General features: G+C 49.0%; 11 non-coding genes and 2 pseudogenes across 11 annotated transcripts; all 13 read right to left on the bottom strand.

Moving 5' to 3' along the window:
- Positions 1-6,216: 6,216 nt before the first annotated feature.
- LOC142265761 (U2 spliceosomal RNA) lies at positions 6,217-6,407 on the bottom strand. Its single transcript, XR_012731999.1, has one exon. It is a non-coding gene; the product is annotated as a U2 spliceosomal RNA (small nuclear RNA).
- Positions 6,408-7,794: 1,387 nt separating this feature from the next.
- On the bottom strand, positions 7,795-7,985 carry LOC142265796 (U2 spliceosomal RNA). Its single transcript, XR_012732023.1, has one exon. It is a non-coding gene; the product is annotated as a U2 spliceosomal RNA (small nuclear RNA).
- A 1,387-nt stretch (positions 7,986-9,372) lies between these two features.
- On the bottom strand, positions 9,373-9,563 carry LOC142265795 (U2 spliceosomal RNA). Its single transcript, XR_012732022.1, has one exon. It is a non-coding gene; the product is annotated as a U2 spliceosomal RNA (small nuclear RNA).
- A 1,387-nt stretch (positions 9,564-10,950) lies between these two features.
- On the bottom strand, positions 10,951-11,141 carry LOC142265794 (U2 spliceosomal RNA). Its single transcript, XR_012732021.1, has one exon. It is a non-coding gene; the product is annotated as a U2 spliceosomal RNA (small nuclear RNA).
- Positions 11,142-12,528: 1,387 nt separating this feature from the next.
- LOC142265793 (U2 spliceosomal RNA) lies at positions 12,529-12,719 on the bottom strand. Its single transcript, XR_012732020.1, has one exon. It is a non-coding gene; the product is annotated as a U2 spliceosomal RNA (small nuclear RNA).
- A 1,387-nt stretch (positions 12,720-14,106) lies between these two features.
- On the bottom strand, positions 14,107-14,297 carry LOC142265790 (U2 spliceosomal RNA). The gene has a single exon (XR_012732018.1). It is a non-coding gene; the product is annotated as a U2 spliceosomal RNA (small nuclear RNA).
- A 1,387-nt stretch (positions 14,298-15,684) lies between these two features.
- On the bottom strand, positions 15,685-15,875 carry LOC142265789 (U2 spliceosomal RNA). Its single transcript, XR_012732017.1, has one exon. It is a non-coding gene; the product is annotated as a U2 spliceosomal RNA (small nuclear RNA).
- A 1,387-nt stretch (positions 15,876-17,262) lies between these two features.
- LOC142265773 (U2 spliceosomal RNA) lies at positions 17,263-17,460 on the bottom strand. The gene has a single exon (XR_012732008.1). It is a non-coding gene; the product is annotated as a U2 spliceosomal RNA (small nuclear RNA).
- A 739-nt stretch (positions 17,461-18,199) lies between these two features.
- Positions 18,200-18,342, bottom strand: LOC142265779 (U2 spliceosomal RNA; annotated as a pseudogene).
- Positions 18,343-19,729: 1,387 nt separating this feature from the next.
- On the bottom strand, positions 19,730-19,925 carry LOC142265775 (U2 spliceosomal RNA). Its single transcript, XR_012732010.1, has one exon. It is a non-coding gene; the product is annotated as a U2 spliceosomal RNA (small nuclear RNA).
- A 760-nt stretch (positions 19,926-20,685) lies between these two features.
- Positions 20,686-20,833, bottom strand: LOC142265778 (U2 spliceosomal RNA; annotated as a pseudogene).
- Positions 20,834-22,220: 1,387 nt separating this feature from the next.
- LOC142265788 (U2 spliceosomal RNA) lies at positions 22,221-22,411 on the bottom strand. The gene has a single exon (XR_012732016.1). It is a non-coding gene; the product is annotated as a U2 spliceosomal RNA (small nuclear RNA).
- A 1,387-nt stretch (positions 22,412-23,798) lies between these two features.
- LOC142265787 (U2 spliceosomal RNA) lies at positions 23,799-23,989 on the bottom strand. Its single transcript, XR_012732015.1, has one exon. It is a non-coding gene; the product is annotated as a U2 spliceosomal RNA (small nuclear RNA).
- Between the last annotated feature and the right edge of the window lie 1,070 nt (positions 23,990-25,059).

The raw sequence follows: 25,059 nt of genomic DNA, 5'->3' as shown, positions 1-25,059 counted from the left end.
GGTTTTGCACAGGTTCCGGGCGTGCATGAATGACCGGACGGGCAGTCCGCCCTGTATCGCCATCCATGACAAGTCCTTGTGCCCGTTGGTCAATCCAGCCGATGACACGTTTGTCCAAACAGTCTCCAGTGTGTCGTGATGAAGTCCTGGAATGTTCTCCATTTCGTCCTTGGCTCTGATGAGTTTGTGGATAGTCTTTGGCTTCCACAAATCAGGCTTGAGTCCCTCCAGTTGGTGTTCCCTCACAAACCGAACCACGTCTCCGTAGAACCATGGCGCCGTCCAGTTGTAGGGGAAGGAGCTGTCCCACTTGTCCCAGCCTAACCGTCTCCAAAGGGGGAGCAGGAAGAAGCGAGACATGGACCCACCCGCGGAACCTCTCTTGACTCGCAGAGTTCGGCGAACGCAGTCACATACGAAGGAGGATCGCAGGAGGGTGGGGATATCGGGTACGCCCTTCCCACCCTTGCGAGGATCCTTGTACATGATGCTCCGCTTTACTCTGTCCATCTTGGATCCCCAGACAAAACGAAACACCGTCCTGGTAATGGCCCTGCACACGGTGGCAAGGGGGGGCCAGGCCTGGGCCGTGTACTGCAGCACGGGCAGTACCTCGTTACGCAGGACCAGTGCTTTGCCCTCACAGGTGAGGCGTCTGAGGCTCCACAGACCGATCCGTTGGGTGATCTTGGTCAAGCGTTCCTCCCAGGACTTGAGGGCTGCTCCTTCCTTCCCGAACCAGACTCCAAGAACCTTGATGAAATCCGGCTGGATGCTGAAAGGGAAGGGGGCGGAAGAGGCCGGCTGCCAGTCCCCGAAGAGCATGGCTTCCGACTTCCCGCAGTTGACTTTGGCTCCCGAAGCCCGTCCGAAGGTCTCACAGGTCTGGACGAGGGTGTCGACTGAGCGCCGGTCCGCGCAGAAGACGGTCACGTCGTCCATGTAGAGCGAGCACTTGACCTCGAAGCGTTCTGGTCCTGGTGCGGTGATCCCTCTGATCTCTCCATTCCGCCGGATAGCCTCTGCAAAGAGTTCTATAACACAAACAAAAAGAAGAGGTGACAGAGGACAGCCTTGTCTGACCCCTGAGAGGACCGGGAAGGGGTCAGTCTTCCAGCCGTTTACCAACACCGAGCTGTGAATATCAAAATACATTAGTTGGACATACAAGCAAAACATGTTACCCAAACCTAACCTGTGCAGAGCTTTGCCCAGGAACTCATGGGAAACACGGTCGAAGGCCTTTTCCTGATCCAACGAGATCAGGGCTGCGTGCACCCGGCGGGCTTTGATGTACTCGACCGTGTCCCGCATGAGAGCCAGGCTGTCTGCGATGCGACGTCCGGGGATGCCGCAGGTCTGATCCGGGTGGATGATCCGTCCGATAACAGTCTTCAATCTCGTTGCCATCGTCTTGGCCAGGATCTTGTAGTCGACGTTCAGAAGGGTGATGGGACGCCAATTCTTCAGGTCGCACCTCTCTCCTTTACGCTTGTACAGGATCGTGACCATTCCTTCCCTCAGAGATGGAGGCATTCTGCCCTCCACCACCATCTCCTCATACAGCCCTAACAGGTCCGGACAGATTAGGTCTCCCAGCGCTACATAGAGCTCTGCTGGGAGGCCGTCACTGCCCGGTGTCCTGCCAGAACTAAAGGATTTGGCGGCCGAGAGCAGCTCGTCCACCGTCAGAGGAACATCCATGGCCGCCGCGTCTGCAGGGTCAAGATGGTTAGTGATACCTGACAGGAACTTATCGGCGGCCTCGGGGTCAGTAGTCTTGCGGGCGTAGAGTTCGCTGTAGAAGTCGCTGACGACCTTCATCACGTTCTCTTTCCCGCGTCGCATGCTGCCACTCTCGTCTCGTAGTTCATTCATGGGCGTGTGACCGGCGTGGAGTTTCCTGAAAAAGAACGAGTTACATTTCTCACCCTTCTCCAGGTTCTCCACTTTGGAACGGAAGACAATTCGCTCGGACTCCTCCTCGAAGTGCCTTTTCAGGCTCCTCTTAGTCTCCTCCAGCTCCTCTCTCACGTCCCAGCCGCATCGAAGAAGGTCCTGCAGGGAACGCAGCTCACGCTGGAGTCTCCTGAAGTCCCTCCTCTTCAGACCCGCCTGTTGTTGACTCTTTGCCTGAAAGAAGAAACGGAACTCGAGTTTAACGTATTCCCACCAGTCAGAAACAGACTGGAAGCCCGCCTTGTAGGCCCGCCACGTGGAGTAGGCAGCTCTAAGCTCCTCCAGAATCTCACCCTTTTCCAGCAGAGAGCAGTTCAGCTTCCAGGAGCCCGGGCCAATGGGGAAGCCATGGCCCAGCACACCTTGAAAGTGAATGGCTCTGTGGTCAGAGAAGAAGCAGGGGACCATCGAGTGCCCACTCCGCCCAACCGCCCGAGAGGTAAACACAAAGTCAATCCTGGAACGCAGCGAGCCATCGGATCGGCACCATGAATAGTTCACGGATCCGTGTCCGATGGAGCCAACAACGTCCACAAGAGAGGCTTCGGTCACCATCTCAATGAGCAGTTTGGATGTGACGTCCAACTTGGCAGCCGTTCCAGAACTGCGTCCATCCTCCTCAATCGGGCAGTTGAAATCCCCGGCCATCACTACCGTCCTGGCGGTAGCGAGCTGAGGGCGCAGGGCTTGGAGGAGCTCCAGTCGATCGCTCTTCACAGGAGAAGCGTACACATTGATGAACCTGACCGGTTCTCCCGCCCAGGTGCCATCCACGAGCAGTAACCTGCCGCAGACGATTTCCTGAACAGAGTCCAATGTGAAGGCGCTTCCCCTGATCAGCACGGCGACCCCCGCGGACCTACAGTCGCCTCCGCCGGACCAGTAGGATGGGCCATGGGTCCACTCCCTGGCCAGATGGTTGAAGGACCTAGAGGAGGGAAGGGAGCATTCCTGCAGGAAAAATACATCACTAGACTGAGTGTTAAGGAACGCAAAAATTGTCTGACGTCGGAACTTGTCTCTGATGCTCCTAACATTAATGGAAAAGGTGTTAATGTTAGCAGTCATTGGAGGAAAGAGAAAGTTAGCGCAGGCGGTGTGCCTTAGTTACCACTCCGGTCGGGCGGTTCTTCCTCTTTGGCACCTGCTGGTAAGGGTATCTCCAGCAGACCCTCTTCTTCTAGCTGATCGAGCAGGGATGGTGCCTCAGTGTCTTCCGACTCCTCCATTTCTTCTTCGGCCACAAGGGACTCCACCATCTGCTCCAACACGTCCGGTTCTGGGAGGAGGCCATCCTCCTCTTCCTGGGGTGGATTGGGATCCACAATGAACAGCTTGGAAGGTTCTGCGACAGGACTATCTTCCACCTTCCTTTTCCTTTGGCCTGTACCTGAGGAGACAAGAGCTGGAAAATCCTCCTCGGTGAAAAGTGCAAGAGTGCTGAGGTCCTCTGCTCTCATGGTCTGGGGAGGGAGAGTGGGCTTTGGGGGGGGGGTGAGGAGACCAACTGAGGAGTAGGGAAATGAGGTGGAGGTAGTGGAATCCTCAGTAGGGTTGGCCGGGGGGGGAGGGGTTTGGACAGGGGTGACAGGGGGGGGGACCAGGGAGGGGGCAACAGTTTTCTTACCCTTTTTCCTGGACTCCGTGGCTGCTGGGGCATCGGCTGGAGCCACGGTCGCCGGGTTCTTGGCCGCCTTGTCCTTGGCCTCTGTGGCCTTGGTCGTAGCTGCCTTGGTCGACGAAGCTGTGACTACCCGATACTGGGTCACCGCGGCAACCCTTGCCCAGGATTTCTCCCGCTGTGGGCAGTCCTTGTAAAGGTGGTCCGCCTGTCCACATAGGTTGCAAGTCTTCTTCTTTGGGCAGTCCTTGGAGCTGTGTCCCGTCACCCGGCAAACCCTGCAGGCGTCCTCCTTGCAGGTCTTCATCGAATGCCCTTTCCCGCCACATTTCCTGCAGTTGTGTGGCATGTCCGGGTAGTAGATGAGACCAAAGGAGTTTCCCAGAGAGAATGTCGGGGGCAGGTGCTGGAGACCATCCTCGGATGCTGGTTCCCTGTAGAGTCGAACGGTTACTGACCACTTACCCGTCCAGAATCCGTTGCCGTTAAGGATGTGGGATGGCTCCCTCACCACTGTGCAGAGACGTCCCAGGAACGTGGAGATGTCTCTTCCTGGGGTGTGCGGGTTCCGCATGGAGACCGTGATCCTCTTCTCATCCCTCTGTATAGGACAGGATCCTAAAAAAGAATGAAAAGGGGAGTCCGGCATCGCTGCGTTCATCGCCTCCCAGTATCTCCTGCAGGCATTCACCGTGGCAAAGGTTACCAGAAAAATGCCAGTCATGAAGGTCTGGACACTCAGGGTTTCCGCCCTGGAGAAGCCCTGATCCAGAATCATCTTCTTGCAGAACACGTCGCTGGACATGTCCGGCAACCTACCATCCACCGCCTTTAGCTTCAGGGCGACCGTCTGCCGCATCCAAGGCTCCAGGGTTGGAGCCTTTTCAGGCGGCGTCCGGGCTCCCTCCGGCTGGCTGGCGTCGGAGGTAGGGGCCTCTTGGGCCGAAGAAGCCTCTGGATGAGCCTTCCTGGAGGTCCCTGGGTCCTGAGCCTTCTTGGCTGCCTTCTCTGGCTTGCTTGCCATGGCTGGTTCCTGCTTGAGTTCCCGGAGCTGGATCTTGGATTCTTCTCCGGGTGTCTTCTCCCGCTGTGTTCCTCCTCGAAGTTCCTCTGGTCTCCCCAAGTCTTCTCCGAGCCTTCGTCTTCTTGCTTCTTTCTGCCAAGCTCTTCTTCCGTCCGATCTCCCTCTTCCGGTCTCGGCTGGGCTTCGATACTACACTTGATCTTAGCCAAAAGGCCGAGAAGCGATAACCAGAATTGGTTTGGGCCTCGAGTGGCACCCTGGCCTATGCCGGACACATCTTAGGGAGAGAGAGCGAGAGGGAGACAAACCCACGCCTACACAAGACATTTTGTCACCCAAGCCAACCCTTGAAAAGGCTGCTTTGCAGAGCAAAAACAAGAAGAATGGTGCGTTTTGCAGCCGCCGCCCACTGCAATGAATCTGAATAACTCCTCCTTTAGGGCGCAAGCAACTCCCCTCCCCCTTGCAGTCTTTCCAATTCACGATACAAAAAGACGGACAGGACAGGTTGCCTGACTTTCCGTCACTGCCACCCTTTGCCATCCTTACCCGTAGAAAGCCCTTTCATCATCCCCAAACCCTAATCTTTTCCCTTTCCTTTCCAGCCCCCAAACCCTGCCCTCTGTACCTTTCTCACCACCCGCTTCCCTTCTCCTGTCATCCCCCTACCACCCGGGAAAAAAAGAGATTGCCCCCTCCTTCCACTAGCCCACCCTCCCACCCAAAGAACAACTTCTTCTGCGCAGCTTGTTTTCTAGGCAGCAGCGCTATTGTGATGTCATCGGGGGGCATTGTGACAAGCCGCCAGTGTTCCGTCTCTTCATGTTGTGCACAGTTCAAACGGAAAATACATCAACAGGCAGACTACAGAAAAGCTTACTATCAAAGGTTAGAGGGGGGCTTTCTCAGAGGGCTTTTTACAGTTTTTCTATTCCCAATTAGCCGTTTAAGTGTACTTATTGAAAGTAGTAATTCTTTCATAGGCCGCCCTTTCTTAGTATTTGACGTTCCTTATATTGCGGTATGAGGCTTCGCAGTAGGTTGCAAACATTCATCACCCATGACTGTCCCCAATTGAGCTCAGAAGCTCAATGTCTATCATGACCTCTCTTTTAGAATGTCCAAGAGCAAGCAAACTATTCCTCCAGGAGAGGGCGCCAACAGACTACTAAAGAGATCATCATTACTCAAAGAAAACCCCAAAAACCAATGCATGATAGGAATAAACAGGTAACTTTCTTTGGAGTGGAAGCGGAGAGATCGCACCAGATGCCAATTCTAGATCTTATCACACCTGTGGTCACTGCAGCAGCAGGTGAATCCACTTTGTCCAAAAGGGATCTATTCCATTCAATTGCAAATGATCTAGATAAGACAGAGAACTGCAGCACGGGGACATAGCCGAGTTGGTCAGGTTGAGTGGTGATGAGTTTGCTATTTGGATGAATAAAGAAAGTCAAAAGTGTGAAAGATAAAAAACAAAAGGAGGAAGTGTGAAAAGTGAATGGGCCAAATTGAGGTGCATATGAAGACGTATGCTTTCTTCCAATTCATTAAATCGGGCTAATATGAATCAGGTGAATTGAGTTCTGCTTTTGGAAACTGGGTTAAGAAGGGGTGCACCATTCCTGGAGGTACTGCAATACCAGGTCAATGCGTGGAGTGGACAGAGCAAGCTCTTTTTCCATCTCCCTGTTCTAAAAATCCATTTAATATATGGTCCCCAGATAGGGGACGTATCAGATATTAAACTGATAAGAACAGATACTACACTTGATCTTAGCCAAAAGGCCGAGAAGCGATAACCAGAATTGGTTTGGGCCTCGAGTGGCACCCTGGCCTATGCCGGACACATCTTAGGGAGAGAGAGCGAGAGGGAGACAAACCCACGCCTACACAAGACATTTTGTCACCCAAGCCAACCCTTGAAAAGGCTGCTTTGCAGAGCAAAAACAAGAAGAATGGTGCGTTTTGCAGCCGCCGCCCACTGCAATGAATCTGAATAACTCCTCCTTTAGGGCGCAAGCAACTCCCCTCCCCCTTGCAGTCTTTCCAATTCACGATACAAAAAGACGGACAGGACAGGTTGCCTGACTTTCCGTCACTGCCACCCTTTGCCATCCTTACCCGTAGAAAGCCCTTTCATCATCCCCAAACCCTAATCTTTTCCCTTTCCTTCCCAGCCCCCAAACCCTGCCCTCTGTACCTTTCTCACCACCCGCTTCCCTTCTCCTGTCATCCCCCTACCACCCGGGAAAAAAAGAGATTGCCCCCTCCTTCCACTAGCCCACCCTCCCACCCAAAGAACAACTTCTTCTGCGCAGCTTGTTTTCTAGGCAGCAGCGCTATTGTGATGTCATCGGGGGGCATTGTGACAAGCCGCCAGTGTTCCGTCTCTTCATGTTGTGCACAGTTCAAACGGAAAATACATCAACAGGCAGACTACAGAAAAGCTTACTATCAAAGGTTAGAGGGGGGCTTTCTCAGAGGGCTTTTTACAGTTTTTCTATTCCCAATTAGCCGTTTAAGTGTACTTATTGAAAGTAGTAATTCTTTCATAGGCCGCCCTTTCTTAGTATTTGACGTTCCTTATATTGCGGTATGAGGCTTCGCAGTAGGTTGCAAACATTCATCACCCATGACTGTCCCCAATTGAGCTCAGAAGCTCAATGTCTATCATGACCTCTCTTTTAGAATGTCCAAGAGCAAGCAAACTATTCCTCCAGGAGAGGGCGCCAACAGACTACTAAAGAGATCATCATTACTCAAAGAAAACCCCAAAAACCAATGCATGATAGGAATAAACAGGTAACTTTCTTTGGAGTGGAAGCGGAGAGATCGCACCAGATGCCAATTCTAGATCTTATCACACCTGTGGTCACTGCAGCAGCAGGTGAATCCACTTTGTCCAAAAGGGATCTATTCCATTCAATTGCAAATGATCTAGATAAGACAGAGAACTGCAGCACGGGGACATAGCCGAGTTGGTCAGGTTGAGTGGTGATGAGTTTGCTATTTGGATGAATAAAGAAAGTCAAAAGTGTGAAAGATAAAAAACAAAAGGAGGAAGTGTGAAAAGTGAATGGGCCAAATTGAGGTGCATATGAAGACGTATGCTTTCTTCCAATTCATTAAATCGGGCTAATATGAATCAGGTGAATTGAGTTCTGCTTTTGGAAACTGGGTTAAGAAGGGGTGCACCGTTCCTGGAGGTACTGCAATACCAGGTCAATGCGTGGAGTGGACAGAGCAAGCTCTTTTTCCATCTCCCTGTTCTAAAAATCCATTTAATATATGGTCCCCAGATAGGGGACGTATCAGATATTAAACTGATAAGAACAGATACTACACTTGATCTTAGCCAAAAGGCCGAGAAGCGATAACCAGAATTGGTTTGGGCCTCGAGTGGCACCCTGGCCTATGCCGGACACATCTTAGGGAGAGAGAGCGAGAGGGAGACAAACCCACGCCTACACAAGACATTTTGTCACCCAAGCCAACCCTTGAAAAGGCTGCTTTGCAGAGCAAAAACAAGAAGAATGGTGCGTTTTGCAGCCGCCGCCCACTGCAATGAATCTGAATAACTCCTCCTTTAGGGCGCAAGCAACTCCCCTCCCCCTTGCAGTCTTTCCAATTCACGATACAAAAAGACGGACAGGACAGGTTGCCTGACTTTCCGTCACTGCCACCCTTTGCCATCCTTACCCGTAGAAAGCCCTTTCATCATCCCCAAACCCTAATCTTTTCCCTTTCCTTCCCAGCCCCCAAACCCTGCCCTCTGTACCTTTCTCACCACCCGCTTCCCTTCTCCTGTCATCCCCCTACCACCCGGGAAAAAAAGAGATTGCCCCCTCCTTCCACTAGCCCACCCTCCCACCCAAAGAACAACTTCTTCTGCGCAGCTTGTTTTCTAGGCAGCAGCGCTATTGTGATGTCATCGGGGGGCATTGTGACAAGCCGCCAGTGTTCCGTCTCTTCATGTTGTGCACAGTTCAAACGGAAAATACATCAACAGGCAGACTACAGAAAAGCTTACTATCAAAGGTTAGAGGGGGGCTTTCTCAGAGGGCTTTTTACAGTTTTTCTATTCCCAATTAGCCGTTTAAGTGTACTTATTGAAAGTAGTAATTCTTTCATAGGCCGCCCTTTCTTAGTATTTGACGTTCCTTATATTGCGGTATGAGGCTTCGCAGTAGGTTGCAAACATTCATCACCCATGACTGTCCCCAATTGAGCTCAGAAGCTCAATGTCTATCATGACCTCTCTTTTAGAATGTCCAAGAGCAAGCAAACTATTCCTCCAGGAGAGGGCGCCAACAGACTACTAAAGAGATCATCATTACTCAAAGAAAACCCCAAAAACCAATGCATGATAGGAATAAACAGGTAACTTTCTTTGGAGTGGAAGCGGAGAGATCGCACCAGATGCCAATTCTAGATCTTATCACACCTGTGGTCACTGCAGCAGCAGGTGAATCCACTTTGTCCAAAAGGGATCTATTCCATTCAATTGCAAATGATCTAGATAAGACAGAGAACTGCAGCACGGGGACATAGCCGAGTTGGTCAGGTTGAGTGGTGATGAGTTTGCTATTTGGATGAATAAAGAAAGTCAAAAGTGTGAAAGATAAAAAACAAAAGGAGGAAGTGTGAAAAGTGAATGGGCCAAATTGAGGTGCATATGAAGACGTATGCTTTCTTCCAATTCATTAAATCGGGCTAATATGAATCAGGTGAATTGAGTTCTGCTTTTGGAAACTGGGTTAAGAAGGGGTGCACCGTTCCTGGAGGTACTGCAATACCAGGTCAATGCGTGGAGTGGACAGAGCAAGCTCTTTTTCCATCTCCCTGTTCTAAAAATCCATTTAATATATGGTCCCCAGATAGGGGACGTATCAGATATTAAACTGATAAGAACAGATACTACACTTGATCTTAGCCAAAAGGCCGAGAAGCGATAACCAGAATTGGTTTGGGCCTCGAGTGGCACCCTGGCCTATGCCGGACACATCTTAGGGAGAGAGAGCGAGAGGGAGACAAACCCACGCCTACACAAGACATTTTGTCACCCAAGCCAACCCTTGAAAAGGCTGCTTTGCAGAGCAAAAACAAGAAGAATGGTGCGTTTTGCAGCCGCCGCCCACTGCAATGAATCTGAATAACTCCTCCTTTAGGGCGCAAGCAACTCCCCTCCCCCTTGCAGTCTTTCCAATTCACGATACAAAAAGACGGACAGGACAGGTTGCCTGACTTTCCGTCACTGCCACCCTTTGCCATCCTTACCCGTAGAAAGCCCTTTCATCATCCCCAAACCCTAATCTTTTCCCTTTCCTTCCCAGCCCCCAAACCCTGCCCTCTGTACCTTTCTCACCACCCGCTTCCCTTCTCCTGTCATCCCCCTACCACCCGGGAAAAAAAGAGATTGCCCCCTCCTTCCACTAGCCCACCCTCCCACCCAAAGAACAACTTCTTCTGCGCAGCTTGTTTTCTAGGCAGCAGCGCTATTGTGATGTCATCGGGGGGCATTGTGACAAGCCGCCAGTGTTCCGTCTCTTCATGTTGTGCACAGTTCAAACGGAAAATACATCAACAGGCAGACTACAGAAAAGCTTACTATCAAAGGTTAGAGGGGGGCTTTCTCAGAGGGCTTTTTACAGTTTTTCTATTCCCAATTAGCCGTTTAAGTGTACTTATTGAAAGTAGTAATTCTTTCATAGGCCGCCCTTTCTTAGTATTTGACGTTCCTTATATTGCGGTATGAGGCTTCGCAGTAGGTTGCAAACATTCATCACCCATGACTGTCCCCAATTGAGCTCAGAAGCTCAATGTCTATCATGACCTCTCTTTTAGAATGTCCAAGAGCAAGCAAACTATTCCTCCAGGAGAGGGCGCCAACAGACTACTAAAGAGATCATCATTACTCAAAGAAAACCCCAAAAACCAATGCATGATAGGAATAAACAGGTAACTTTCTTTGGAGTGGAAGCGGAGAGATCGCACCAGATGCCAATTCTAGATCTTATCACACCTGTGGTCACTGCAGCAGCAGGTGAATCCACTTTGTCCAAAAGGGATCTATTCCATTCAATTGCAAATGATCTAGATAAGACAGAGAACTGCAGCACGGGGACATAGCCGAGTTGGTCAGGTTGAGTGGTGATGAGTTTGCTATTTGGATGAATAAAGAAAGTCAAAAGTGTGAAAGATAAAAAACAAAAGGAGGAAGTGTGAAAAGTGAATGGGCCAAATTGAGGTGCATATGAAGACGTATGCTTTCTTCCAATTCATTAAATCGGGCTAATATGAATCAGGTGAATTGAGTTCTGCTTTTGGAAACTGGGTTAAGAAGGGGTGCACCGTTCCTGGAGGTACTGCAATACCAGGTCAATGCGTGGAGTGGACAGAGCAAGCTCTTTTTCCATCTCCCTGTTCTAAAAATCCATTTAATATATGGTCCCCAGATAGGGGACGTATCAGATATTAAACTGATAAGAACAGATACTACACTTGATCTTAGCCAAAAGGCCGAGAAGCGATAACCAGAATTGGTTTGGGCCTCGAGTGGCACCCTGGCCTATGCCGGACACATCTTAGGGAGAGAGAGCGAGAGGGAGACAAACCCACGCCTACACAAGACATTTTGTCACCCAAGCCAACCCTTGAAAAGGCTGCTTTGCAGAGCAAAAACAAGAAGAATGGTGCGTTTTGCAGCCGCCGCCCACTGCAATGAATCTGAATAACTCCTCCTTTAGGGCGCAAGCAACTCCCCTCCCCCTTGCAGTCTTTCCAATTCACGATACAAAAAGACGGACAGGACAGGTTGCCTGACTTTCCGTCACTGCCACCCTTTGCCATCCTTACCCGTAGAAAGCCCTTTCATCATCCCCAAACCCTAATCTTTTCCCTTTCCTTCCCAGCCCCCAAACCCTGCCCTCTGTACCTTTCTCACCACCCGCTTCCCTTCTCCTGTCATCCCCCTACCACCCGGGAAAAAAACAGATTGCCCCCTCCTTCCACTAGCCCACCCTCCCACCCAAAGAACAACTTCTTCTGCGCAGCTTGTTTTCTAGGCAGCAGCGCTATTGTGATGTCATCGGGGGGCATTGTGACAAGCCGCCAGTGTTCCGTCTCTTCATGTTGTGCACAGTTCAAACGGAAAATACATCAACAGGCAGACTACAGAAAAGCTTACTATCAAAGGTTAGAGGGGGGCTTTCTCAGAGGGCTTTTTACAGTTTTTCTATTCCCAATTAGCCGTTTAAGTGTACTTATTGAAAGTAGTAATTCTTTCATAGGCCGCCCTTTCTTAGTATTTGACGTTCCTTATATTGCGGTATGAGGCTTCGCAGTAGGTTGCAAACATTCATCACCCATGACTGTCCCCAATTGAGCTCAGAAGCTCAATGTCTATCATGACCTCTCTTTTAGAATGTCCAAGAGCAAGCAAACTATTCCTCCAGGAGAGGGCGCCAACAGACTACTAAAGAGATCATCATTACTCAAAGAAAACCCCAAAAACCAATGCATGATAGGAATAAACAGGTAACTTTCTTTGGAGTGGAAGCGGAGAGATCGCACCAGATGCCAATTCTAGATCTTATCACACCTGTGGTCACTGCAGCAGCAGGTGAATCCACTTTGTCCAAAAGGGATCTATTCCATTCAATTGCAAATGATCTAGATAAGACAGAGAACTGCAGCACGGGGACATAGCCGAGTTGGTCAGGTTGAGTGGTGATGAGTTTGCTATTTGGATGAATAAAGAAAGTCAAAAGTGTGAAAGATAAAAAACAAAAGGAGGAAGTGTGAAAAGTGAATGGGCCAAATTGAGGTGCATATGAAGACGTATGCTTTCTTCCAATTCATTAAATCGGGCTAATATGAATCAGGTGAATTGAGTTCTGCTTTTGGAAACTGGGTTAAGAAGGGGTGCACCGTTCCTGGAGGTACTGCAATACCAGGTCAATGCGTGGAGTGGACAGAGCAAGCTCTTTTTCCATCTCCCTGTTCTAAAAATCCATTTAATATATGGTCCCCAGATAGGGGACGTATCAGATATTAAACTGATAAGAACAGATACTACACTTGATCTTAGCCAAAAGGCCGAGAAGCGATAACCAGAATTGGTTTGGGCCTCGAGTGGCACCCTGGCCTATGCCGGACACATCTTAGGGAGAGAGAGCGAGAGGGAGACAAACCCACGCCTACACAAGACATTTTGTCACCCAAGCCAACCCTTGAAAAGGCTGCTTTGCAGAGCAAAAACAAGAAGAATGGTGCGTTTTGCAGCCGCCGCCCACTGCAATGAATCTGAATAACTCCTCCTTTAGGGCGCAAGCAACTCCCCTCCCCCTTGCAGTCTTTCCAATTCACGATACAAAAAGACGGACAGGACAGGTTGCCTGACTTTCCGTCACTGCCACCCTTTGCCATCCTTACCCGTAGAAAGCCCTTTCATCATCCCCAAACCCTAATCTTTTCCCTTTCCTTCCCAGCCCCCAAACCCTGCCCTCTGTACCTTTCTCACCACCCGTTTCCCTTCTCCTGTCATCCCCCTACCACCCGGGAAAAAAAGAGATTGCCCCCTCCTTCCACTAGCCCACCCTCCCACCCAAAGAACAACTTCTTCTGCGCAGCTTGTTTTCTAGGCAGCAGCGCTATTGTGATGTCATCGGGGGGCATTGTGACAAGCCGCCAGTGTTCCGTCTCTTCATGTTGTGCACAGTTCAAACGGAAAATACATCAACAGGCAGACTACAGAAAAGCTTACTATCAAAGGTTAGAGGGGGGCTTTCTCAGAGGGCTTTTTACAGTTTTTCTATTCCCAATTAGCCGTTTAAGTGTACTTATTGAAAGTAGTAATTCTTTCATAGGCCGCCCTTTCTTAGTATTTGACGTTCCTTATATTGCGGTATGAGGCTTCGCAGTAGGTTGCAAACATTCATCACCCATGACTGTCCCCAATTGAGCTCAGAAGCTCAATGTCTATCATGACCTCTCTTTTAGAATGTCCAAGAGCAAGCAAACTATTCCTCCAGGAGAGGGCGCCAACAGACTACTAAAGAGATCATCATTACTCAAAGAAAACCCCAAAAACCAATGCATGATAGGAATAAACAGGTAACTTTCTTTGGAGTGGAAGCGGAGAGATCGCACCAGATGCCAATTCTAGATCTTATCACACCTGTGGTCACTGCAGCAGCAGGTGAATCCACTTTGTCCAAAAGGGATCTATTCCATTCAATTGCAAATGATCTAGATAAGACAGAGAACTGCAGCACGGGGACATAGCCGAGTTGGTCAGGTTGAGTGGTGATGAGTTTGCTATTTGGATGAATAAAGAAAGTCAAAAGTGTGAAAGATAAAAAACAAAAGGAGGAAGTGTGAAAAGTGAATGGGCCAAATTGAGGTGCATATGAAGACGTATGCTTTCTTCCAATTCATTAAATCGGGCTAATATGAATCAGGTGAATTGAGTTCTGCTTTTGGAAACTGGGTTAAGAAGGGGTGCACCGTTCCTGGAGGTACTGCAATACCAGGTCAATGCGTGGAGTGGACAGAGCAAGCTCTTTTTCCATCTCCCTGTTCTAAAAATCCATTTAATATATGGTCCCCAGATAGGGGACGTATCAGATATTAAACTGATAAGAACAGATACTACACTTGATCTTAGCCAAAAGGCCGAGAAGCGATAACCAGAATTGGTTTGGGCCTCGAGTGGCACCCTGGCCTATGCCGGACACATCTTAGGGAGAGAGAGCGAGAGGGAGACAAACCCACGCCTACACAAGACATTTTGTCACCCAAGCCAACCCTTGAAAAGGCTGCTTTGCAGAGCAAAAACAAGAAGAATGGTGCGTTTTGCAGCCGCCGCCCACTGCAATGAATCTGAATAACTCCTCCTTTAGGGCGCAAGCAACTCCCCTCCCCCTTGCAGTCTTTCCAATTCACGATACAAAAAGACGGACAGGACAGGTTGCCTGACTTTCCGTCACTGCCACCCTTTGCCATCCTTACCCGTAGAAAGCCCTTTCATCATCCCCAAACCCTAATCTTTTCCCTTTCCTTCCCAGCCCCCAAACCCTGCCCTCTGTACCTTTCTCACCACCCGCTTCCCTTCTCCTGTCATCCCCCTACCACCCGGGAAAAAAAGAGATTGCCCCCTCCTTCCACTAGCCCACCCTCCCACCCAAAGAACAACTTCTTCTGCGCAGCTTGTTTTCTAGGCAGCAGCGCTATTGTGATGTCATCGGGGGGCATTGTGACAAGCCGCCAGTGTTCCGTCTCTTCATGTTGTGCACAGTTCAAACGGAAAATACATCAACAGGCAGACTACAGAAAAGCTTACTATCAAAGGTTAGAGGGGGGCTTTCTCAGAGGGCTTTTTACAGTTTTTCTATTCCCAATTAGCCGTTTAAGTGTACTTATTGAAAGTAGTAATTCTTTCATAGGCCGCCCTTTCTTAGTATTTGACGTTCCTTATATTGCGGTATGAGGCTTCGCAGTAGGTTGCAAACATTCATCACCCATGACTGTCCCCAATTGAGCTCAGAAGCTCAATGTCTATCATGACCTCTCTTTTAGAATGTCCAAGAGCAAGCAAACTATTCCTCCAGGAGAGGGCGCCAACAGACTACTAAAGAGATCATCATTACTCAAAGAAAACCCCAAAAACCAATGCATGATAGGAATAAACAGGTAACTTTCTTTGGAGTGGAAGCGGAGAGATCGCACCAGATGCCAATTCTAGATCTTATCACACCTGTGGTCACTGCAGCAGCAGGTGAATCCACTTTGTCCAAAAGGGATCTATTCCATTCAATTGCAAATGATCTAGATAAGACAGAGAACTGCAGCACGGGGACATAGCCGAGTTGGTCAGGTTGAGTGGTGATGAGTTTGCTATTTGGATGAATAAAGAAAGTCAAAAGTGTGAAAGATAAAAAACAAAAGGAGGAAGTGTGAAAAGTGAATGGGCCAAATTGAGGTGCATATGAAGACGTATGCTTTCTTCCAATTCATTAAATCGGGCTAATATGAATCAGGTGAATTGAGTTCTGCTTTTGGAAACTGGGTTAAGAAGGGGTGCACCGTTCCTGGAGGTACTGCAATACCAGGTCAATGCGTGGAGTGGACAGAGCAAGCTCTTTTTCCATCTCCCTGTTCTAAAAATCCATTTAATATATGGTCCCCAGATAGGGGACGTATCAGATATTAAACTGATAAGAACAGATACTACACTTGATCTTAGCCAAAAGGCCGAGAAGCGATAACCAGAATTGGTTTGGGCCTCGAGTGGCACCCTGGCCTATGCCGGACACATCTTAGGGAGAGAGAGCGAGAGGGAGACAAACCCACGCCTACACAAGACATTTTGTCACCCAAGCCAACCCTTGAAAAGGCTGCTTTGCAGAGCAAAAACAAGAAGAATGGTGCGTTTTGCAGCCGCCGCCCACTGCAATGAATCTGAATAACTCCTCCTTTAGGGCGCAAGCAACTCCCCTCCCCCTTGCAGTCTTTCCAATTCACGATACAAAAAGACGGACAGGACAGGTTGCCTGACTTTCCGTCACTGCCACCCTTTGCCATCCTTACCCGTAGAAAGCCCTTTCATCATCCCCAAACCCTAATCTTTTCCCTTTCCTTCCCAGCCCCCAAACCCTGCCCTCTGTACCTTTCTCACCACCCGCTTCCCTTCTCCTGTCATCCCCCTACCACCCGGGAAAAAAAGAGATTGCCCCCTCCTTCCACTAGCCCACCCTCCCACCCAAAGAACAACTTCTTCTGCGCAGCTTGTTTTCTAGGCAGCAGCGCTATTGTGATGTCATCGGGGGGCATTGTGACAAGCCGCCAGTGTTCCGTCTCTTCATGTTGTGCACAGTTCAAACGGAAAATACATCAACAGGCAGACTACAGAAAAGCTTACTATCAAAGGTTAGAGGGGGGCTTTCTCAGAGGGCTTTTTACAGTTTTTCTATTCCCAATTAGCCGTTTAAGTGTACTTATTGAAAGTAGTAATTCTTTCATAGGCCGCCCTTTCTTAGTATTTGACGTTCCTTATATTGCGGTATGAGGCTTCGCAGTAGGTTGCAAACATTCATCACCCATGACTGTCCCCAATTGAGCTCAGAAGCTCAATGTCTATCATGACCTCTCTTTTAGAATGTCCAAGAGCAAGCAAACTATTCCTCCAGGAGAGGGCGCCAACAGACTACTAAAGAGATCATCATTACTCAAAGAAAACCCCAAAAACCAATGCATGATAGGAATAAACAGGTAACTTTCTTTGGAGTGGAAGCGGAGAGATCGCACCAGATGCCAATTCTAGATCTTATCACACCTGTGGTCACTGCAGCAGCAGGTGAATCCACTTTGTCCAAAAGGGATCTATTCCATTCAATTGCAAATGATCTAGATAAGACAGAGAACTGCAGCACGGGGACATAGCCGAGTTGGTCAGGTTGAGTGGTGATGAGTTTGCTATTTGGATGAATAAAGAAAGTCAAAAGTGTGAAAGATAAAAAACAAAAGGAGGAAGTGTGAAAAGTGAATGGGCCAAATTGAGGTGCATATGAAGACGTATGCTTTCTTCCAATTCATTAAATCGGGCTAATATGAATCAGGTGAATTGAGTTCTGCTTTTGGAAACTGGGTTAAGAAGGGGTGCACCGTTCCTGGAGGTACTGCAATACCAGGTCAATGCGTGGAGTGGACAGAGCAAGCTCTTTTTCCATCTCCCTGTTCTAAAAATCCATTTAATATATGGTCCCCAGATAGGGGACGTATCAGATATTAAACTGATAAGAACAGATTTTTTGATTTAATGAAGCTTTCCAAAGCACCGCAAAAAATGCATGACCAAAGTCACACCAAAAACAGTGCAAAGGCTAGGATTCGTGTGGACCCCTCCGTGAGGAGAGGGTCCCCAAAAATCAACCCCGTCCCTCCGAGCCAGAAGGCCACAGCAAGGGTCAGGGATCTTCGGTGCTCCCCCAAGCCGAAGCCTGGTTGAGCCTTGTCGTTGCTCCCAGCGTCCACCCAGGCATCTTACCCAAGTGGAGTAGAGAGCTACTAGTTGTTGGTTTCGCAGCCGAAACTGCCCGGACCGTCAACCGGTGTTGGTTTCTCAGCCCAAGGCTAACCGGACCTCCAACCGGGTGTTGGTTTCTCAGCCGAAGCTGACCCGGACCTCCAACCGGGTGTTGGTTTCTCAGCCGAAGCTGACCCGGACCTCCAACCGGGTGTTGGTTTCTCAGCCGAAGCTGACCCGGACCTCCAACCGGGTGTTGGTTTCTCAGCCAAAGCTGACCCAGACCTCCAACCGGGTGTTGGTTTCTCAGCCCAAAGCTGAACGGACCTCCGACCATGATTATAAAAATTTCCCTTCCTAGCCAGAAGGCCGGGATAGAGCAATATGCTCAGAAAGTATGAAAAGGCAAGGTACGGTGTGCTACAGAGCCCAAGGCTCGCCGGGGTCCCAAGCCAGCAAGCTCAGACTCACTCCAGGGTCGTCAATCCTGGGGCACATTGCACCATAGCCCCCACACTTACTCAGTCTAATAGCCTCGATCCTGGTAGGGCCATGGTTTCCTCTAGATGGATATACTATCCTCCCAAAGTACTAACAAGCGCAACCTTCCAGTGTGCATTGCATCATTGTACTAAGGTGGCCGGAGCCTTAAACCACCTTTTCGAACAGATACTACACTTGATCTTAGCCAAAAGGCCGAGAAGCGATAACCAGAATTGGTTTGGGCCTCGAGTGGCACCCTGGCCTATGCCGGACACATCTTAGGGAGAGAGAGCGAGAGGGAGACAAACCCACGCCTACACAAGACATTTTGTCACCCAAGCCAACCCTTGAAAAGGCTGCTTTGCAGAGCAAAAACAAGAAGAATGGTGCGTTTTGCAGCCGCCGCCCACTGCAATGAATCTGAATAACTCCTCCTTTAGGGCGCAAGCAACTCCCCTCCCCCTTGCAGTCTTTCCAATTCACGATACAAAAAGACGGACAGGACAGGTTGCCTGACTTTCCGTCACTGCCACCCTTTGCCATCCTTACCCGTAGAAAGCCCTTTCATCATCCCCAAACCCTAATCTTTTCCCTTTCCTTCCCAGCCCCCAAACCCTGCCCTCTGTACCTTTCTCACCACCCGCTTCCCTTCTCCTGTCATCCCCCTACCACCCGGGAAAAAAAGAGATTGCCCCCTCCTTCCACTAGCCCACCCTCCCACCCAAAGAACAACTTCTTCTGCGCAGCTTGTTTTCTAGGCAGCAGCGCTATTGTGATGTCATCGGGGGGCATTGTGACAAGCCGCCAGTGTTCCGTCTCTTCATGTTGTGCACAGTTCAAACGGAAAATACATCAACAGGCAGACTACAGAAAAGCTTACTATCAAAGGTTAGAGGGGGGCTTTCTCAGAGGGCTTTTTACAGTTTTTCTATTCCCAATTAGCCGTTTAAGTGTACTTATTGAAAGTAGTAATTCTTTCATAGGCCGCCCTTTCTTAGTATTTGACGTTCCTTATATTGCGGTATGAGGCTTCGCAGTAGGTTGCAAACATTCATCACCCATGACTGTCCCCAATTGAGCTCAGAAGCTCAATGTCTATCATGACCTCTCTTTTAGAATGTCCAAGAGCAAGCAAACTATTCCTCCAGGAGAGGGCGCCAACAGACTACTAAAGAGATCATCATTACTCAAAGAAAACCCCAAAAACCAATGCATGATAGGAATAAACAGGTAACTTTCTTTGGAGTGGAAGCGGAGAGATCGCACCAGATGCCAATTCTAGATCTTATAACACCTGTGGTCACTGCAGTAGCAGGTGAATCCACTTTGTCCAAAAGGGATCTATTCCATTCAATTGCAAATGATCTAGATAAGACAGAGAACTGCAGCACGGGGACATAGCCGAGTTGGTCAGGTTGAGTGGTGATGAGTTTGCTATTTGGATGAATAAAGAAAGTCAAAAGTGTGAAAGATAAAAAACAAAAGGAGGAAGTGTGAAAAGTGAATGGGCCAAATTGAGGTGCATATGAAGACGTATGCTTTCTTCCAATTCATTAAATCGGGCTAATATGAATCAGGTGAATTGAGTTCTGCTTTTGGAAACTGGGCTAAGAAGGGGTGCACCGTTCCTGGAGGTACTGCAATACCAGGTCAATGCGTGGAGTGGACAGAGCAAGCTCTTTTTCCATCTCCCTGTTCTAAAAATCCATTTAATATATGGTCCCCAGATAGGGGACGTATCAGATATTAAACTGATAAGAACAGATTTTGATTTAATGAAGCTTTCCAAAGCACCGCAAAAAATGCATGACCGAAGTCACACCAAAAACAGTGCAAAGGCTAGGATTCGTGTGGACCCCTCCGTGAGGAGAGGGTCCCCAAAAATCAACCCCGTCCCTCCGAGCCAGAAGGCCACAGCAAGGGTCAGGGATCTTCGGTGCTCCCCCAAGCCGAAGCCTGGTTGAGCCTTGTCGTTGCTCCCAGCGTCCATCCAGGCATCTTACCCAAGTGGAGTAGAGAGCTACTAGTTGTTGGTTTCGCAGCCGAAACTGCCCGGACCGTCAACCGGTGTTGGTTTCTCAGCCCAAGGCTAACCGGACCTCCAACCGGGTGTTGGTTTCTCAGCCGAAGCTGACCCGGACCTCCAACCGGGTGTTGGTTTCTCAGCCGAAGCTGACCCGGACCTCCAACCGGGTGTTGGTTTCTCAGCCGAAGCTGACCCGGACCTCCAACCGGGTGTTGGTTTCTCAGCCAAAGCTGACCCGGACCTCCAACCGGGTGTTGGTTTCTCAGCCCAAAGCTGAACGGACCTCCGACCATGATTATAAAAATTTACCTTCCTAGCCAGAAGGCCGGGATAGAGCAATATGCTCAGAAAGTATGAAAGGGCAAGGTACGGTGTGCTACAGAGCCCAAGGCTCGCCGGGGTCCCAAGCCAGCAAGCTCAGACTCACTCCAGGGTCGTCAATCCTGGGGCACATTGCACCATAGCCCCCACACTTACTCAGTCTAATAGCCTCGATCCTGGTAGGGCCATGGTTTCCTCTAGATGGATATACTATCCTCCCAAAGTACTAACAAGCGCAACCTTCCAGTGTGCATTGCATCATTGTACTAAGGTGGCCGGAGCCTTAAACCACCTTTTCGAACGATACTACACTTGATCTTAGCCAAACAGATACTACACTTGATCTTAGCCAAAAGGCCGAGAAGCGATAACCAGAATTGGTTTGGGCCTCGAGTGGCACCCTGGCCTATGCCGGACACATCTTAGGGAGAGAGAGCGAGAGGGAGACAAACCCACGCCTACACAAGACATTTTGTCACCCAAGCCAACCCTTGAAAAGGCTGCTTTGCAGAGCAAAAACAAGAAGAATGGTGCGTTTTGCAGCCGCCGCCCACTGCAATGAATCTGAATAACTCCTCCTTTAGGGCGCAAGCAACTCCCCTCCCCCTTGCAGTCTTTCCAATTCACGATACAAAAAGACGGACAGGACAGGTTGCCTGACTTTCCGTCACTGCCACCCTTTGCCATCCTTACCCGTAGAAAGCCCTTTCATCATCCCCAAACCCTAATCTTTTCCCTTTCCTTCCCAGCCCCCAAACCCTGCCCTCTGTACCTTTCTCACCACCCGCTTCCCTTCTCCTGTCATCCCCCTACCACCCGGGAAAAAAAGAGATTGCCCCCTCCTTCCACTAGCCCACCCTCCCACCCAAAGAACAACTTCTTCTGCGCAGCTTGTTTTCTAGGCAGCAGCGCTATTGTGATGTCATCGGGGGGCATTGTGACAAGCCGCCAGTGTTCCGTCTCTTCATGTTGTGCACAGTTCAAACGGAAAATACATCAACAGGCAGACTACAGAAAAGCTTACTATCAAAGGTTAGAGGGGGGCTTTCTCAGAGGGCTTTTTACAGTTTTTCTATTCCCAATTAGCCGTTTAAGTGTACTTATTGAAAGTAGTAATTCTTTCATAGGCCGCCCTTTCTTAGTATTTGACGTTCCTTATATTGCGGTATGAGGCTTCGCAGTAGGTTGCAAACATTCATCACCCATGACTGTCCCCAATTGAGCTCAGAAGCTCAATGTCTATCATGACCTCTCTTTTAGAATGTCCAAGAGCAAGCAAACTATTCCTCCAGGAGAGGGCGCCAACAGACTACTAAAGAGATCATCATTACTCAAAGAAAACCCCAAAAACCAATGCATGATAGGAATAAACAGGTAACTTTCTTTGGAGTGGAAGCGGAGAGATCGCACCAGATGCCAATTCTAGATCTTATCACACCTGTGGTCACTGCAGCAGCAGGTGAATCCACTTTGTCCAAAAGGGATCTATTCCATTCAATTGCAAATGATCTAGATAAGACAGAGAACTGCAGCACGGGGACATAGCCGAGTTGGTCAGGTTGAGTGGTGATGAGTTTGCTATTTGGATGAATAAAGAAAGTCAAAAGTGTGAAAGATAAAAAACAAAAGGAGGAAGTGTGAAAAGTGAATGGGCCAAATTGAGGTGCATATGAAGACGTATGCTTTCTTCCAATTCATTAAATCGGGCTAATATGAATCAGGTGAATTGAGTTCTGCTTTTGGAAACTGGGTTAAGAAGGGGTGCACCGTTCCTGGAGGTACTGCAATACCAGGTCAATGCGTGGAGTGGACAGAGCAAGCTCTTTTTCCATCTCCCTGTTCTAAAAATCCATTTAATATATGGTCCCCAGATAGGGGACGTATCAGATATTAAACTGATAAGAACAGATACTACACTTGATCTTAGCCAAAAGGCCGAGAAGCGATAACCAGAATTGGTTTGGGCCTCGAGTGGCACCCTGGCCTATGCCGGACACATCTTAGGGAGAGAGAGCGAGAGGGAGACAAACCCACGCCTACACAAGACATTTTGTCACCCAAGCCAACCCTTGAAAAGGCTGCTTTGCAGAGCAAAAACAAGAAGAATGGTGCGTTTTTCAGCCGCCGCCCACTGCAATGAATCTGAATAACTCCTCCTTTAGGGCGCAAGCAACTCCCCTCCCCCTTGCAGTCTTTCCAATTCACGATACAAAAAGACGGACAGGACAGGTTGCCTGACTTTCCGTCACTGCCACCCTTTGCCATCCTTACCCGTAGAAAGCCCTTTCATCATCCCCAAACCCTAATCTTTTCCCTTTCCTTCCCAGCCCCCAAACCCTGCCCTCTGTACCTTTCTCACCACCCGCTTCCCTTCTCCTGTCATCCCCCTACCACCCGGGAAAAAAAGAGATTGCCCCCTCCTTCCACTAGCCCACCCTCCCACCCAAAGAACAACTTCTTCTGCGCAGCTTGTTTTCTAGGCAGCAGCGCTATTGTGATGTCATCGGGGGGCATTGTGACAAGCCGCCAGTGTTCCGTCTCTTCATGTTGTGCACAGTTCAAACGGAAAATACATCAACAGGCAGACTACAGAAAAGCTTACTATCAAAGGTTAGAGGGGGGCTTTCTCAGAGGGCTTTTTACAGTTTTTCTATTCCCAATTAGCCGTTTAAGTGTACTTATTGAAAGTAGTAATTCTTTCATAGGCCGCCCTTTCTTAGTATTTGACGTTCCTTATATTGCGGTATGAGGCTTCGCAGTAGGTTGCAAACATTCATCACCCATGACTGTCCCCAATTGAGCTCAGAAGCTCAATGTCTATCATGACCTCTCTTTTAGAATGTCCAAGAGCAAGCAAACTATTCCTCCAGGAGAGGGCGCCAACAGACTACTAAAGAGATCATCATTACTCAAAGAAAACCCCAAAAACCAATGCATGATAGGAATAAACAGGTAACTTTCTTTGGAGTGGAAGCGGAGAGATCGCACCAGATGCCAATTCTAGATCTTATCACACCTGTGGTCACTGCAGCAGCAGGTGAATCCACTTTGTCCAAAAGGGATCTATTCCATTCAATTGCAAATGATCTAGATAAGACAGAGAACTGCAGCACGGGGACATAGCCGAGTTGGTCAGGTTGAGTGGTGATGAGTTTGCTATTTGGATGAATAAAGAAAGTCAAAAGTGTGAAAGATAAAAAACAAAAGGAGGAAGTGTGAAAAGTGAATGGGCCAAATTGAGGTGCATATGAAGACGTATGCTTTCTTCCAATTCATTAAATCGGGCTAATATGAATCAGGTGAATTGAGTTCTGCTTTTGGAAACTGGGTTAAGAAGGGGTGCACCGTTCCTGGAGGTACTGCAATACCAGGTCAATGCGTGGAGTGGACAGAGCAAGCTCTTTTTCCATCTCCCTGTTCTAAAAATCCATTTAATATATGGTCCCCAGATAGGGGACGTATCAGATATTAAACTGATAAGAACAGATACTACACTTGATCTTAGCCAAAAGGCCGAGAAGCGATAACCAGAATTGGTTTGGGCCTCGAGTGGCACCCTGGCCTATGCCGGACACATCTTAGGGAGAGAGAGCGAGAGGGAGACAAACCCACGCCTACACAAGACATTTTGTCACCCAAGCCAACCCTTGAAAAGGCTGCTTTGCAGAGCAAAAACAAGAAGAATGGTGCGTTTTGCAGCCGCCGCCCACTGCAATGAATCTGAATAACTCCTCCTTTAGGGCGCAAGCAACTCCCCTCCCCCTTGCAGTCTTTCCAATTCACGATACAAAAAGACGGACAGGACAGGTTGCCTGACTTTCCGTCACTGCCACCCTTTGCCATCCTTACCCGTAGAAAGCCCTTTCATCATCCCCAAACCCTAATCTTTTCCCTTTCCTTCCCAGCCCCCAAACCCTGCCCTCTGTACCTTTCTCACCACCCGCTTCCCTTCTCCTGTCATCCCCCTACCACCCGGGAAAAAAAGAGATTGCCCCCTCCTTCCACTAGCCCACCCTCCCACCCAAAGAACAACTTCTTCTGCGCAGCTTGTTTTCTAGGCAGCAGCGCTATTGTGATGTCATCGGGGGGCATTGTGACAAGCCGCCAGTGTTCCGTCTCTTCATGTTGTGCACAGTTCAAACGGAAAATACATCAACAGGCAGACTACAGAAAAGCTTACTATCAAAGGTTAGAGGGGGGCTTTCTCAGAGGGCTTTTTACAGTTTTTCTATTCCCAATTAGCCGTTTAAGTGTACTTATTGAAAGTAGTAATTCTTTCATAGGCCGCCCTTTCTTAGTATTTGACGTTCCTTATATTGCGGTATGAGGCTTCGCAGTAGGTTGCAAACATTCATCACCCATGACTGTCCCCAATTGAGCTCAGAAGCTCAATGTCTATCATGACCTCTCTTTTAGAATGTCCAAGAGCAAGCAAACTATTCCTCCAGGAGAGGGCGCCAACAGACTACTAAAGAGATCATCATTACTCAAAGAAAACCCCAAAAACCAATGCATGATAGGAATAAACAGGTAACTTTCTTTGGAGTGGAAGCGGAGAGATCGCACCAGATGCCAATTCTAGATCTTATCACACC

The sequence above is a fragment of the Anomaloglossus baeobatrachus genome, unplaced genomic scaffold, assembly GCF_048569485.1.
Source record: "Anomaloglossus baeobatrachus isolate aAnoBae1 unplaced genomic scaffold, aAnoBae1.hap1 Scaffold_2776, whole genome shotgun sequence".
Lineage (NCBI taxonomy): Eukaryota > Metazoa > Chordata > Amphibia > Anura > Aromobatidae > Anomaloglossus > Anomaloglossus baeobatrachus.
This window is presented reverse-complemented; position numbering and strand designations above follow the sequence as displayed.